Source organism: Cervus canadensis, chromosome 9 (genome assembly GCF_019320065.1).
Source record: "Cervus canadensis isolate Bull #8, Minnesota chromosome 9, ASM1932006v1, whole genome shotgun sequence".
NCBI classification, from domain to species: Eukaryota; Metazoa; Chordata; class Mammalia; order Artiodactyla; family Cervidae; genus Cervus; species Cervus canadensis.
The window spans coordinates 52619499-52637001 of NC_057394.1; positions in this window are offsets into that span (position 1 = coordinate 52619499).

Genomic DNA, 17503 nt, shown 5'->3' on the forward strand with positions numbered 1-17503 from the left:
CTGAATTGTGTCAAGTTCTGGCAATATAAGAATGAGTCCTTGTGATAAAAGGGGAAATGAAGAATCTTATTATTACGGAGGTGACTTCAATAAATTTTTGCTTTAGTTAACTAAGAGAAGCTGAGAGTCTACACTTGGCCACTTGCTATAAGGAGGGGAGGAATTTGAAGACTTATTTCTGAGATTTAGATTGACTGGAGTTGATGACGAATTAGGTGTGGAATGTTAGGAAGAGAGAAAAGCAACTTTAGATTTCTCCTTATATAAATGGAAAATTGATATAAATTAACATTTAAAGTAGGAAATAGGAAAATGTTAGATAAGAAAATAATGAATCTGAATTCATTTTGTATTTTGTTTCCAATATCAGGGTTGTTAAAATCTACATGAAAGAAAATAAACTCTTTGGGGAAGTATAGTTCTATAAGTCTTGACAAATATATATGGTCATACAATGTCCACCAAAATCAAATTAAAAAATACATTCACCATCATAAGTCCATTTTACAGTAAATATTTCTCATATACCTCCTTCATCTGCTAAATACTAAACTGATTTCTGTTCCTAAGCCTCTGTATTTCTAGAACATTATTCAAATAGAATCATACAGTGGATAACTTTTTGTGCTTCATTGCTTTTGCTTAGTATCATGCTTTTGAGATACATGGGATGTTTATTTCGTATTATCAGTATTTTTTCTTTTTATTTAATTATTTATTTAGTGCTGAGTAGTGTTCCATTGTATATTTAAATTACAATTTGTGTATTTATTCATTAGTTGATAAATATTTGTGTTGTTTCCAGTTTTTAGTGATTATGAATAAAGATACTATAAACAGTCATGAAAAGGCCTAAACTTAGAAGAGAAACCTGAGCGAGTTAAAACTTTCAGAGCAATCAGCTTATGGGGAATATATAAACTTTATAAAGTATGCATAGATTAAGGTGATTAAAGGGCAAAAAAAGAAATCCTTAGAAAATAAGCTTTTAAGAGGCAAGCAAATCAGAGGAAGTTCTGACAGAGACAGGAGAAGGATGATATGGAGACATAGGATGAACCATTAAAAATGTTGGATCAGAGAGACCCAGAGAGAAAAGTTATAATAGGTCAAATAATCTTTAAAACAAAAAATGTGAAGACTGTCTCATAAAGCAAAAGTCAGGTGAAAGTTAACAAAGGTGAGCTGAGTTGAGTATATTCGTCACTGTTAAAGAAATGAATTTAAGATAATTGAATGTAGGGAAATAGAGAGATCTTTAGCTTTAGGTGTGGGTTTCCCTGGTAGCTCAGAGGGTAAAGTGTCTGTCTGCAATGCGGGAGACCTGGGTTCAATCCCTGGGTTGGACAGACTCCTGGAGAAGGGAACAGCTGCCCACTCCAGTATTCTGGCCTGAGAATTCCATGGACTGTGTAGTCCATGGGGTCACAAAGAGTCAGACACCACTGAGCGACTTTCACTTTCAGTTTCCTCTGCTTTATTGTCCAGCAAGCAGAATCACTGCTACTAAATCATCATTTTAAGTATAGCACTGATACTTAGCATTTTACTGAGTGCAAAATTCCAATTATTATTTAAATACCCTGACTATGATGGAAAATTGCCCCAAACAGAAATATCTAGAGCATTAAAAGATTAGTTTAGATTAAAACAATAAAAAGGAATGAATTTATTCTCTTAATGAAATTAGCAAGCAGGATTTGTCTAATAGCAAGTAAATATGCTACATTCATTTCGAATTGCTTTTCTTTAATGTGGAATATTCTATTTTAAATTCATGTACTATTAACGATAATTGTGAAATAAACTTCACACTGCTATCTTTGTATTAAAATTAGAGAAGCATTTTGTTTCTCTGAATACTTGTTTATTAATTACAGCTATGTATACATTACTCATCATTTGTGGTAGCAAACTGTTCCTTTTAGAAAGATTGAATAATAGAGTATTTCCACAAGCAAGGAAGTACAACATTGACATATTCAATGTTGGAGTAGCTAAGTATATTAACACTCAGGGAAGCATCCAGGCAGCCAGGTAAATAGTGTCAAAGGTGTCAGCATGAAGCAGAACTTGGGAATTCAGAAACAAACCTTTCCAGTTCATGGGGTGAGAAGAACATGAATGGCTGGTGAAAAGAAGGGAAAACCCATGTCACAGAAACTAGAAAACTGGTCATATTATCAGTCAAAGTGTTAGTAGTCACTCAGTTGTGTTCGATTCTGCGATCCCACAGACTGTAGTCTGCCAGGCTCCTCTGTCCATGGAATTCTCCAGGCTAGAATACTGGAGTGGGTTGCATTCCCTTTTTGTAGGCAGATCCTTTACTGTCTGAGGCACCAGGGAGCCCATTATAAAGACGGGGCTAAGGCCAACAACACAAAAAGGAGGAGGTGGGAAAGCTAGACTCAGCAAGATGACAAAAATTCAGTTCTGTAGGTGAGCTGAATGCCAGACCCAAGCTGTCCATCTTACTCCGGAGTATGGACACAGCTCCTTCAGTGTCCCCCGGCTGCAGAGCCAGGGCCGCCCTTGGAAGAGCGAAGCAAAGCTGACTCTGCAGTGAGCGGTCAACGTGCTGAACTGCAAAGAAAAGCAGATGGTTGAGGACAAATTAATTTCATGGTCTCAGTCTGAATTTAAATATCTATGTGTTACTGCTCTGAACGGTTTATAAGTGTTTTGCTGTCATCTCTATGGCAAATAAAAAATGAAGACTATTGATGAAATTAAACATAAAGCTACTTTGTCCTGTTCTCTTTGCACTGGAAGACATGGTATCCTTGCAGTGGTCTCTGTGTGAATGCACTTGTCCTCAGTCGCTCCAGGTGTGTCTGACTCTGCCGCCCCATGGACTGTAGCCTGCAGGCTCCTCTGTCCATGGCATTTTCCCAGCAAGTGGGTTGCCATGCCCTCTTCCAGGGAATTTTCATCACTCAGAGACATCTCTGAAACTAATCATCATCGCTGATGATGAACCTACATCTCCTGCGTCTCCTGTGTTGCTGGTGGATTCTCTACCACTGAGCCGCCAAGGAAGCCCATAGGGAAATGAAAGGAAAGGGAAGTCTCGGTCGTGCCCGACTCTTCGCGACCGCATGAACAGTAGCCTGCATCAAGCTCCTCCGTCCATGGGATTGTCTAGGCAAGAATACTGGAGTGGGTTGGCGTTTCCTTCTCCAGGGAATCTTCCCGACCCAGGGATTGAACCCAGGTCTCCCGCATTGCAGGCAGACGCTTTACCGTCTGAGCCACCGGGGAAGTCCCAGGGAAGCCTATAATGGTATGCAACAGAATGTTAAGCATTATTCCAGTAACTTTTCTTTGTCCTTAATTTTTGGTTTCAAGTATTTCTGAGCATATTTGAACTAAGTACTTTGGTGTGATACTTTTTATAGGCTGGTTCTTGGATTAAATGGCTCCCAGGATTTAATTAACATGTCTCTTCTTTCCTCCTTATCATTGATGAAGCTGTTAAAAAGACCCTAATATCAGTCCGTGACACATACAAGACTTCCAATCAACTCAATAAACTCTGTTTGTCACTACTCTTTATTAACCTTTCAAACAGCTTTCAGTTCATGTGTTAATGTCAGCATGTAAATTAATATTTATTTGTCAAGTATTATTTCTTGAGATACCCTGTCAAAGTAAAACTCTAAAAACAAATTTATCATCTCCAAAATATTACTTCTGAAATAACTAACATATTGAAACAAAAATATAAGCTTTGTTTATTTACAAAGATTTTTAAAAATTAAACATGTAATTTTATAAATTAATATTTAAAAATTCTCATAAATTTTACCAATTTGTAATAATACAACAAAAGATTTAATCTTATAAGAAGATTTTAAAAAGCAAGCATCATGAAAATGCAGACATTCTGATTCTTGATTCAGCATTCAATCTAACAGATGAACTTTGAGAGAAAGATGTTTCATTAAAATTTTTAGATATAATTTGGAAATCAGAAAATTATTTGGAGAATATTTTCTATGTAATAGTTCTTAAGAAGACCTCTTTTAAGCCACGTGTCCTTCTTTTCCAGTCATCTAAAATTCCCAGAGTCCTTTTAGGTAGTAAAATAAGCAGATATTATACCCATAGATATTTTTGGTGAAAATTATAAGTTGATTCATAATTGCATTTCTGAAGAAAAATAATGACATTTGTTGCACCTAAGATTATGCCATTTTTAATGTTTTCTGTTTGTAAGCAGAATAAACTTGGTATTAATTACCAATAGAAATTCAGTGTTTTTAAGAATTTATAGAGTGCCATCTATCTGTCACTACTCTGAGTTGACTGATGCAGCCATTTTGCGAATAATGATATTTTATTTCAGAGGCATAGTTTATTAGTTTGTGTAGTCAAGTATTAGTCTACATTAAGCATTAATATCTATTTTCAGGTTTTATATTCCTGTGGTTTTAAAATATACTCTTGGCCATTTTCCAAACTAATACTATTTTAAGAACAAAGTCTTTGCCCAAGTTAGAATATTTATAATGAAATGAACACTTTCTACTGTTATCAAATGACAGTATTTTCCACTAGTTATCTTCTTAAATTATAAATACTGCTTTCTATGTTCCTAGCAAATAAGTAATCATATCCTAAAATAAATTTTAAGCCCATGCCTTTGAAATTATCTTTCCAAGATTTTTATGGCTGCTCATTTTTCTGTGGATAAGCAATTTATGGCCAAAAGAGATTTAAGCTATTAAATAATTATACTATATTGGTTGGTAAATCTGCTAACTTCCAAGTGGGAAAAGAAACAGAAAACTTTAGAAAAGGACTTGGTAATGGAGGTAAGGAAAGAAAATTTTTAGACTCTTATTATCAAATACAAGGTTTGATGTTAGTAAACCCAAACAAGGAAATGTTTTCAACCTTGTATGAACATTCTTTCTTCTGTCTCAGGATATCTTTTCATGAATCACAAGGGAGACAATACTAATGAGCATCATGCTAACTGACTGGGACATTCTCACTTTGTTAACCTGGCCAATCATATTGAGTTTTGACTCATCATCCAAATACTCCCTCACAGAGAAAATTGTCAATAATCAGACAAAAATCAAGGTAGAAAATTGATGTTTTTTGGACAGTTGGAGCAACATAGGTCAGAATGCCCTTCAGGAGTGCGTTAACAAGATCATCTAGGAAAGGTACCACCAATTTAGTTGTGGAGTGTCATTTGATCATTGTCAAAGCATTCAAAAGACTTGAAAGCCAGACAGACTGTATTCTTAAGATGGCTATAGTCCCAGGATTAACTTTTCACTGTCATCTTTTTTACTGTTTTTTTAATTATTGCTCTTTCAATAAACATGAAATAATCTTACACATTTGCAATTGCATAAAAGAATCGAGGATATTTTATTTTCCTCTTTAAATCAATGTTAAGCAGCATGAGAATGGAATACTTTTCACACGCCTTTGTTACATGACTTTCAGGCAAAGCACTGGGATAACAGTATAGCTTTGTGACAGAGGAGAAAGCAAAAATGGTTCTAATTAGTTTACAGCCCCATGTGCCATCAAGCAAGTCACTCAACCACTCGAGGTTTCAATTTCCTTATATGTAAATAAGAGATAGCAAGATAGACCTTACAGAATTTTTATAAGGATTTAGTAGACAAGAAATGCATAGCATTTGGTATATTTAAAGTCATTTAATTAAGAACATACTTCTTATTGTTAACGGTGTTGTCAATTTCTCTGTTCTGTAGTTTATATTGCAAGAAGTTGACAAAGAATTTCAATCTCATCTTCAAATACTAAAATCCTTAAACACAGCACAAATACATAGGAACAAAGGCACATGCAAATTATTAAAGTATAGAAAACATACATGTGAACACTTAATTCTTCAACGCTGACTTTAAAATCATAATAGAGACATGTTCTTTGGATCGTCCATGTACACGTTCCTTTATCTAGGATTCGTCACTGTAATCTTAATAAGCACACGTTCCCATGATTTGTTTTATAACACCTTATGGCTTAAATGTATAAACAAAATTATAAAGTGCATTTGAAGTTTGAGTTGAAATCCATTTCAAAGTTGAAATCCATTTTTGACATATGCTGTAAGTGTTAGGAAAGTGAGAGCCGTGTGATTTGCTCAGGAGACCTAGAGTTTCATCTGTGTTACAACAGTTGGAGTGTTCTTCGGCTGCTGAGAAAGTAACACATAACACGTGGCACACCTCTCATTTCAGTAATCAACACGCACGTAACAGTACCGCTGCCTGAACAACTCCGAATGGATCGGTGCCATATGGGTGTCACACTGCTGCTCCAGAAATGTCACTGATTAAAATGCTCTTCAATCAGAGTTTGTCCAATTCAACAGGCAGTCTCATACAGTACCTACTATTTACATTTTAAATGACAGCATCATGCTGCTTAGACAAAATTTTTATTGAGAAAAAAAAATATGTACCACCATAGCATAGTTCCACAGATAATATTCTCATCATGAAGTACTGCTCATTTTTGCAGCAAAATTTGTGAAATTTTAATAAATAATGTCACAGAAACATTGTTGACCTGTTGGTATAGGATTTGTTTTTGCGTTGAATTTATAAGTGCTCAAAGATATTAATATTCATTAGAATTCATTCAAAGCAAATATTGTTTTTTTTTTTTTAAAAATAAAGATATAAGGACTTAAAACTTTTAGTTATATTGTTACCCATCAGCTTCACTTGATATAAAAATCAGGAGATTCTCTCTGAAAAACTATACCTTTTCCTCATTTAAGGACTTGATATTGAATAGCTGTTTTTAGCAATCATGCTTCAATAATCTAGAAATCAAAATCTGACCAATATCAAACACAAAAAGAAGCAATAATGACTAAAATGTGAATAATAGGGACTACAGACTATCAAGAAATATTCTGACTAAAGCTTCAAATTTGGTGTATAGAAAAGAACATAATTTAGAACTTGGGGATTTTTTTTCACACATGAAATTATAATCATATTACCTATTTAATTTTTGATCTATGAATCTAGTAATTTGAAACTGAATATTTAACAAAACATTTTAATAACAGAAGGAGAATTACAGGACATATAATAATAATGCATTCAGCAAATTGCTGTGTGATTCTACTGTATATAAGAGCTGAGATGCAAATATGAACAGTATCTTTGGAATTAAAGAAATTAAGATTTATTGAATTTTGCTAGTTTTCTTTTTACAGTAGTCATGTATGGATGTGAGAGTTGGACCATAAAGAAGGCTGAGTGCTAAAGAATCGATGCTTTTGAACTGTGGTGCTAGAGGAGACTTGAGAATTCCTTGGAGAGCAAGGAGATCAAACCAGTCCATCCTAAAGGAAAGCAGTCCTGGATATTAATTGGAAGGACTGATGCTGAAGCTGAAGCTTTAGTACTTTGGCCACCTGATGTGAAGAACTGACTCACTGGAAAAGACCCTGATGCTGGGAAAGATTGAAGACAGAAGGAAAGGAGGCATCAGTGGGTGAGATGGTTGGATGGCATCACCAACTCAATGGATATAAGTTTGAGCAAACTCAGGGAGATGGTGAAGGATAGGGAAATGTGGCATGCAGCAGTCCACGGGGTCGCAAAGAGTCACACATGACTTAGCCAATGAACAACAACAATCTTCTTTTAAGGAAAAAGAATAAAAACTTGACATATAGAACAAATCGAATTTTATTATCTGTACAATTTTCCTAGGTGAACATCCTCTCAAGAATCATACAAATTAGGTGATAATGTATACTTAATGTCTATTGCTATAAGTGACACTAGATAATGCCACAGCATTGTACCTTAGTTTCCTTCACAGAAATTTGCTTATAATACTTCCTTTGTTGTTGCTGTTTAGCCCCTAAGTCATGTCCAACTCTTTTGCGACCCCATGGACTATAGTCTGCCAGCCTTCTCTGTCCATTGGCTTTTCCAGGCAAGATTACCGGAGTGGGTTTCCACTTCTTTTTCTAGAGGATCTTCTTGACTCAGGGATCAAACCCACATCTCCTGTGGATTCTTTACCACTGAGCCACCAGGGAAGACCATACTTCCCATGGATATGCACTTATGCAATGTAATGATAAATCTGCCATCATTTTAAGGTCATAATTCCTAAAAGTGAGCTTTCCTTAATCACTTTATCTCTTCACTGTATGTATTGCTTCAGCCATCTCTCCTCACAGGTTTCTGTTTTTCCCAGATACTCTAGTGGGTTCCAAAGAGAAGGAACACAAATGAACAAAATGGAATTTAATTCTAGAAATTACTCTTAGTCTAGATGTGGAGACTAAAATAAATAATAAAAGCTTTAATAATCTTTGCTGCTTGCTTTTTAAAATAAAGCACTTATATTTGTATTTCCACATTTTGGATTCATTATCTACATGATGTTTTTACGTTCTGCAGTTTTTCAGGTAAGAAGCAAAATCTCACTTCAATACATTTAGTTTTGAAGTGATGAAGCCAAATCTTCGATGGGCTGTATTAGAGGAACAAAATATGAAATATGTATGTATTCACAGTGTGAATGTATTCACATTTTGTGCCTTGAATCACTTTGAAAAGTATCTCAGAAAACCTGTAGAATCAGCCCTCTTCTATGTTCACAAGAATTTTATTTGTATTTATGAAAATGATTCTGTAAATTTACTCTGGTATTTTGAGGCATGAAATAAAAGCTACAATAAAGATATAAAGGAAATTATTGGTGAGAATGATAAATATTTCCAAAACTTCATAGGAGATAGGAAAATTGAGAGGGATATTGAAATACAAGTAGGAGTTTGCCCAATAGAGAACAATTGGGAAGAAAGCATTCCTGAATATAGAACACAGAGTTTGGAAGTAACAGCAAAAATTGATAAAATATTGAGGATTCCAGATCTTTTGTTTAGGCAAATAATCCTAGAAATGAATTAAAAAAAAAATGTAGCCAAAGGTATGGATTGTTTTATAGCAAAGAATTTGCTGTCAACATAGCTTTCAGTTAGGGCAAATATCAAAGAGACTATTGAAAAGCTATTGTCCTCCAACATTCTTATTAATTTGGAAAAAGGACCCCATAAGTCCCTACTCTGGCTCTCACCTAGAGCCAGACATCCTGGAATGTGAAGTCCAATGGGCCTTAGGAAGCATCACTACGAACAAAGCTAGTGGAGGGGATGGAATTCCAGTTGAGCTATTTCAAATCCTGAAAGATGATGCTATAAAAGTGCTACATCAATATGCCAGCAAATTTGGAAAACTCAGCAGTGGCCACAGGGCTGGAAAAGGTCAATTTTCATTCCAATTCCTAAGAAAGGCAACCCCAAAGAATGCTCAAACTATTGCACAATTGCTCTCATCTCACACACTAGTAAAGTAATGCTCAAAATTCTCCAAGCCAGACTTCAGCAACACATGAACTGTGAACTTCCAGATGTTCAAGCTGGTTTTTGAAAACACCGAGGAACCAGAGATCAAATTGCCAACATTCACTGGATCATTGAAAAAGCAAGAGAATTCCAGAAAAACATCTCTTTCTGCTTTATTGACTATGCCAAAGGCTTTGACTGTGTGGACCACAATAAACTGTGGAAAATTCTGACAGAGATGGGAATAGCAGATCACCTGACCTGCCTCTTGAGAAATCTGTATGGAGGTCAGGAAGCAACAGTTAGAACTGGACATGGACCAACAGACTGGTTCCAAATAGGAAAAGGAGTACGTCAAGGCTGTATATTGTCACCCTGCTTATTGAACTTATATGCAGAGTACATCATGAGAAACGCTGGGCTGAAAGAAGCACAAGCTGGAATCAAGATTGCTGGGAGAAGTATCAATAACCTCAGATATGCAGATGATACCACCCTTATGGCAGAAAGTGAAGAAGAATTAACGAGCCTCTTGATGAAAGTGAAAGAGGAGAGTGAAAAAGTTGGCTTAAAGCTCAACATTCAGAAAACTAAGATCATGGCATCTGGTCCCATCACTTCATGGCAGATAGATGGGGAAACAGTGGCTGACTTTATTTTGGGGGGCTCCAAAATCACTACAGATGGTGACTGCAGCCATGAAATAAAAACACACTTACTCCTTGGAAGAAAAGTTACGAGCAACCTAGACAGCATATTAAAAAGCAGAGACATTACTTTGCCAACAGAGGTCCATGTAGTCAAGGCTATGGTTTTTCCAGTAGTCATGTATGGATGTGAGATTTGGACTATAAAGAAAGTTGAGCACCGAGAAATTGATGCTTTTGAACTGTGGTGTTGAAGAAGATGCTTGAGAGTCCCTTGGACTGCAAGGAGATCCAACCAGTCCATCCTAAGGGAAATCAGTCCTGGGTGTTCATTGGAAGGACTCATGTTGAAGCTGAAACTCCAATACTTTGGCCACCTGATGTGAAGAACTGACTCATTTTAAAAGACCCTGATGCTGGGAAAGATTGAAGGCAGGAGGGGAAGGGGACGGCAGAGTATGAGATGGTTGGATGGCATCACTAACTCAATGAATGTGAGTGGGTAAACTCCGCTAGTTGGTGATGGACAGGGATGCCTGGTGTGCTGCAGTCCATGGGGTCGCAAAGAGTTGGACACGACTGAGCCACTGAACTGAACCGAACTGAAGTCCATACTCTAAGCATGAGCATCTCGTATTCAAATTATTACAGGTAGCAAACTCCAAGTTTTTAAGGTATTTTTGTTACAGGAAAGTTCTATCAGCTGCTAAAAAAACTCCTTGGATCTTACATTTCCAGCATAATTAACACCTTCCTAGGGAACAGAAACAAATACCATGTAGGAATAGGGACCTAAGATCTGAAGGTCTGTCCCTTAAAAAAAGACACATACTTATTAGTACTTCAGATACTAAGAGTGTTGGGCAGCTATTTATATGATGTCTGTGATATACCAAGAAATATAAAAAATATAGAACCAAGAACTCTTAGAGTTAAAAGAAAAAAAAAATAGGGGTCATGAAGTCTTACTTCTCTCACAAGAAATTTTTTCACAACTTCCTGACAAATGGTCATTCAGCATTTTATCAAAGTTTCCCCAATACTCACTTCTTATAAGGAAATTCATTTACCAGTCTCTACCATTTAAAAGCATTTTTAAATGGAGATGTAATCTGCCTCTCTATAACTTTACTTACAGACTCTAGTTTTAACCTCTGATAATGTTTAGAATGTTTGCTTCCCTTTATACACAACAGACTTTCAAACACTTATAGATTTCAGTCACTCACTCGTCTCTCCAAGCTAAATATTCCACATTCATGGCACTCTCATAGACACGTATTTTTGGACCCATTACCACCCATATCCCCATTCCCTGCTCACTGTTAACTCCATGAACAACAGGCATAGCAGGCTTGCACTATAACCTTGTTCCTCATTTTGGGATGATTCCTATTGATTCCAGTTTACTTAAACCTCTTACATTTTTGCCCAAATGGCAACCAATTGCACTCTCCTCCAGCCTGAAATTTTATACATTATTGTTGAACCATGTAAAATTTAAGTGAAAACTTTACATGCCATGTTTCTGATATCCAAAAATTTAGCCATCCCGCTAAAATGATTGCATCCTGAAATATACTGTTTGTCTTCTATGGTTTTATCTGACCTGTGATTAAAAACCCTGTACAGGACAAGACCAAGGATACCTTCTTGGTCTTATCCTTAGAGGCTGACTTTCAGATCGAACATGAGTCAACTCTGCTCAGCTATTTATGAGTCTACCTATGGGGGCATGCACACATGCTGAGTCACTTCAGTTGTGTCCCACTCTTTGTGACCCCATTGACTGTAGCCTGCCAGGCTCCTCTGTCCATAGGATTCTTCAGGCAAGAATACTGGAGTGGGTTGCCATTTCCTCCTCCAGGGGATCTTCGAGACCCAGGGATGGAATCTGCGTCTCTTGATGCTCCTGCATTACAGGCGGATTCTTTACCATTGAGTCACTGGGGAAACCCCCACCCATGGGGACTAATGTTGAATATTATACAGAAATACCATGAGAAATTCTGTCAAACACCACTGTCCCAAATGATTTCATACTAAACCTGATGACTGGTTCTTCTCCATTCATGAGGTGATTGGCATTTTTTGCCTTTTTCCTTGTTTTTAACAAGTTTTTTGTTCATTCAGTTTTTATTAAAAGGGATGGAAGCTAGGCAAGAGGTGACCTTACTATGTAAATGATACTATTAAGCAGAAATGCAAAATATCCATTCTTCAAAATATTTAAAATAGCATCAAAGAGATTTGAAGACACTTGAAAGAAGAAACATATACAAAGAAAATTCCTAAAATTAAAAGTCAGATTCATGTTAGTGAAAGATACCTATTGAACTTGTACATCATAATAAACTAAGGCATTCAATTTGGCTTACTCTTGTCTGATCAAAGCAAATGCTCAGCAATTGACTTTTTTCTCTCCTTAGTCTTATACTATAGTATCACTCTAGAGAACTTATATGATTTTGGCATTCTATATTAGCATATAAGTTTCTTAAGGCCAGAGACTGAGTTTTAATCATTAAGCGACCTCAGATTCTTCCAAGCACAGAATATGGCACTTGGAATCTTTTTTTTTTTTTTCAGCAAAGATGAAATAAATTAGTGTTTATGAGTTTCTTGAAATGCTAACTACAAGTTGTATCACTCCTACCACCAGCCCGTATAGCTAAACTAATAATCCTTTTGGATGGACTTCACTCATATTTTTTATCTGCATGTCATGAGTGTCTGTCTAAAATAATTTTTATTTTAGCACAGTAGATATTAAACTGACAGTATTTAGCCAGCAGGCTAGTGGCTTATTAAGGCAGCTCCTCAAACCTAATGAGAAATCTAAGTCATCAGTACAGAAGTAGGTGCTTGTCTTCTCATTTCCTGTGGCAGGAAGATATTCACTCAGATCATTTGAAAGCTGTATCAAATTATTTTGAAATAAATTAAAAAGAAGGAGGGCTAGGACACAAGTCTCTTTCTTGGCTTTTGATTGGAATTTGATGTAGAGAGTCTGTTCCTACCTTCTCTGATTCTGACAGTGGTATTATGGTTCACACTTTGAAGGAACCTTCACAGCCTGAGATCTGTGCTGAGATCACATAGTTTGGCCCATAGTGATTCCCTTCTATAGAATCAAAGCTTAACTGTAGATCAATACTGCTGACAAAGACTTACATTGTTCTCAAATATTTTCCCAGTAAGGTGAGAATTTCTCCACAAAGCACAAGGTGTAAAATTGGGTAGATGCTTAGCAATGGTCAACAATGGAATAGCTTTATCTGAGACCCACACTTCTCTTCTAAAGGATACGCTGTCAAGGGACTCAGTTCTATAGGATTCTAAAGCAGAATCCTGTCTAAAATTCACCCTGTCTAAAAAAGAGTTGTCTGAACATATATGCAATTTTAAAATATGCTTTTATCAAGCACAATCCTCTCAAGTCAAATCATTTGGATTCATCTTTCTAAATCCTAGAACCTGGCATGATACCTTTGTACCCGCAATTAACAGATGCATTTAATCAGGTCTGACTCCTTGAGATATAAACCAACATTAAAACAAAGAATGTTCTGGTTCACTTTTCTGAAAATTTCTGAGGCAAGGTTAATGTAAGTCTAAGCCAGATCTTCATAGCTCACTTGGTAAAGAATCGGCCTGCAATGCAGGAGCCTGGGGCTCGACTCCTGGGTCAGGAAGATCCCCTGGAGAAGGAAGTAGAAAACCACTCCAGTGTTCTTGCCTAGAGAATCCCATGGACAGAGAAACCTGGTAGGCTACAGTCCATGGGGTTGCAAGAGTTGGACATGACTCAATGACTAAATCACCACCACCGAGCCAGCTCCAGTGGCTCAGATGATCCTGCCCATTTCTCTTTCTACTCTGCGCCCCATGCCCTGTTGTGTTGGCTTCATCTTGATCCTCCTACAGTCTTGCCTCTAGTCCACTGAAATGCTACCCTTCACTTTCCTCTTGGTCCTTCCTTTATCCAGAGATAAGTGACTCTTTACACTGAAAAGAGTTTTTAGTTTACAGACTTTTTTCTCAAATGAGCAACAGTTACTTGGCAGTTTTCAAGGCACTTTTAGATCCAAGATTTTATCTGATCCTGACAACTATCTCATGAAGTTAAGTAGAGCCATATTGCTGTCTTCATTTCACAGAGTCAGGGAGTTAATTTCCTGATTGAGGTTACAGTTAACAAGGGTCTAAACAGGGATTAAATTAAGTTTCTCATCCTAGATCTTATGCACTTTTACCTCTATCATGATATACCTGAATTGTTCGGGAAATGTGGTGACATTATCTTGCAACAGGGGTCCAGTTTTGATTGGGGTTGATTGTACTGTTCTGGCATATGTTAGCAATGAACCTGACTGCTTGTCTGATGTTGGCATCTCCTGCTTCACGTTTGAAAAGGGAAGAATAAAAAGGTGCGTGAAAATAAATAAAACAAAGATACATTGACAGATAGTACTTTAGAGGAAAATGAGATGAAACAGTAAAAGTAGACAAGGTGAAAACACATAATTCAACTGAACAGACAGAATATCCTCAAAGGGCTGAGTTAAGTTTTTTGTCTGAATTTACAGTAGTTAAAAGCAAGAAATTAGGGTGCTGCCAGAGCCAGACAAGGGCTATTGTAGCATTCAAAAGGAAGGGTTGTACTGAAGATATAGGTGGAATTTCCTGATCTAATATCAGCAAACACGTGTGGCAAGTGAGGATAAAAAAAGGGAAATAACCAAAGGCATGAAGAAGTAAAAGGTTTTCACAAAAGTTGAACTTAATCAGAGGTGAAAAGAGGAAACATAAGCTCCAAAATTTTTGCAAATTTGAATTTCCTACAGTTTGAGTCAATTTAATCTAAATTTTAGCAACAAGATAACTGTAATTAACATTTTGCTTGAGTGAAAGCATTACCTGCTGTCAGAAAGAAGAAACCCTTTTAGGAATGTAGGTAGTACCTAATAACAGTGGTTTCTAATCCCAACTAGAAAACAGAAGCAGTTGGAACTCCTGTTAGAAATATGAATGCTGTAGGTCTATCCCTGGAAAGTTTGATTCAGTACTTTGAGCAGTCGAGAGGAATTGGTATTTTTAATCTGGGCCTTAAAAATTTCTTAGGGATTAAGTCTTTTCTTGTGAATATTGGGTTAAGTGAAGTCTCACGTATGAAAAGAAGGAAATATACAAGATGGCCAGTGCCCATTTTAGTAAAATGACTTTTAATTTAGAATTGAGATTGTGCTGTGCAGTTCTCAGGTGTCTATCCATATGGTTATCAACACATGCAAAATCTCTGTTACCATTTTATCTATGACTCAGGTAAACTAAGACTACGATAAATTTCTATTTTTTTCCAGAACACTGATTTATCCATTTCATCAAATATTGACAAATGTGAAGGCAAATGCAATGTTTTGTCTTCATCAGGCATCCTGATCATCTCTACAACATATTAACGCGTCTGTGAGTTGAGCTTAATGTGCTTCTGTACTTATCTTGATCATTATAGCAAAGACCCTTAGTCTCTTCTCCTTACCTTACATGTCCTTACTCTCTTCATCTCCAAAATTCTCTAGAAATATTAACTAATTTATGCCACTCTGCACAAAATGTAGTATAAGCCTTAGTACTGCAGGGGAAGAAAATCTGTCAGAAATCTGCCCTGGGAGCTGTTGCACCTCTTGCCATGCGTCCCACAGAGCCAACACTTTGTCAAACTGTCAGTGGACATTGACAGAGAGCAGAAAGGATTTGGCAAGAAAAGGTAAGAGGGCCTCAGAGCCGGAAGAACAGAGGCTGTGAGTTCGATGTTATGCACAGATGTCTTCCTTTGATATTCTACTTTTTACCAAATTTGGTATAACACATGTATAATGTGATAGGTTCAAGTCCAAATCAAGAAAAGGAGCCAGCCATTAAGAACTGTTAAGGTCTCACTATAAAATCTTGTTGACTTTTCCAAGGAGAAAAATACTTATACATTTAAATGAAGCTTTTCTTTTAAATGGATATTCTCATTCTTTTGTTTTAACCATCATATAAACTGATCCAAATGTTTCCCTTCTGTGGGAGCATAATAAAAATATTCTAGAGTATTATTATGGATTATACCCTCAAATTACCACAAATTCCTATAAGTCCCTATCTGTGTTTCAACATTGTTTTCTCTCAGAAGTTTTGCTTGACACTCCATTGCCACCTTCATGTTCCAGTTTATCTTTAACAACCTCTTGAAACCAATCATATAGAAAGGTGAAATTTAAATGAGGTATGATTTTTAGTATTTCTTCTGTGTAAGTATTCCTTCACTAATACATTTATTCATTCTTTATTCAATCAGAAATTTCTGAGTGCTCAGAAAAAAATGCTTCCTATTTCAATTATTCAATGTGTACTGAAAAATGTTAAGTGCATAATATGTGCCTGTCATTAATAAGCTGAATCATTTCTTTACATTTACTCATAATTTTTCACTGTTCTGTGAAGAGCCTCAGGGCTAAAAATAATTATATAAACATGTTGAGACTGCCATCTACTTCTAGATCCTGTATCCTTCTAAGCTTGACCAAACTCTTTCCTTACTTTTTGCTTATTCTACAAATTCCTTAGTCCTAGGGTGTGCTGGATACTCTTACTCAACCTGTTGTTTCTGGAGCTATTACCTACATGAGCCATGTTGCCTAGCTGGATGTCACTAATTTCTTATTCCTTTCTAAACTCATCTGTTTGCTTCAGATCTTGACTTTTGTGTTTTATAGTTATGTGCTTCCTGCAAAGTGAAGTGAAGTAAAAGTTGCTCGGTTGTGTCCAACTCTGCGATCCCGTGGACTATACAATCCATGGAATTCTCTAGGCCAGAATACTGGAGTGGGTAGCTGTTCCCTTCTCCAGGGGACCTTCCCAACCCAGGGATTGAACCCAGGTCTCCCACATTGCAGGCGGATTCTTTACCAGCTGAGCTCCCAGGGAAGCCCAAGAATACTGGAGTGGGTAGCCTATCCCTTCTCCAGTGGATCTTTCTGACACAGGAATCGAATCAGGGTCTCCTGCATTGTAGATGGATTCTTTACCAGCTGAGCTACCAGGGAAGCCATTTACATAAGCATTTTAAAATATAAAGTGACACTATGAAGCAGTGTGACAGGTTTCCTCTGTCACTTTTAAACTGGATTAGAAGACAGTCCCCGGGAGTCCAGTAATGCTGTGGAAATATTACCATTTTCATTTACAACCAGGATAAACTGCATTCAGCAAGGAGCCAAGGGATCTAAGTTCTAGTTGCCATCTTGCACCAAGTGATCCTGAATACTCTCAACTTCTGAAGTCAGAAGCCTCATCACAAAATGAAAGGGGCTGAATCAGGCCATCCTAAATATCCTTTCCAGCTCTGTACTTTGTAATTCTGTGAAATCAGAGTAACATGGCCCAAGCTGTTTGGGATCAGGTATTTGAAAATCTAAGTTCCATGTCCAGT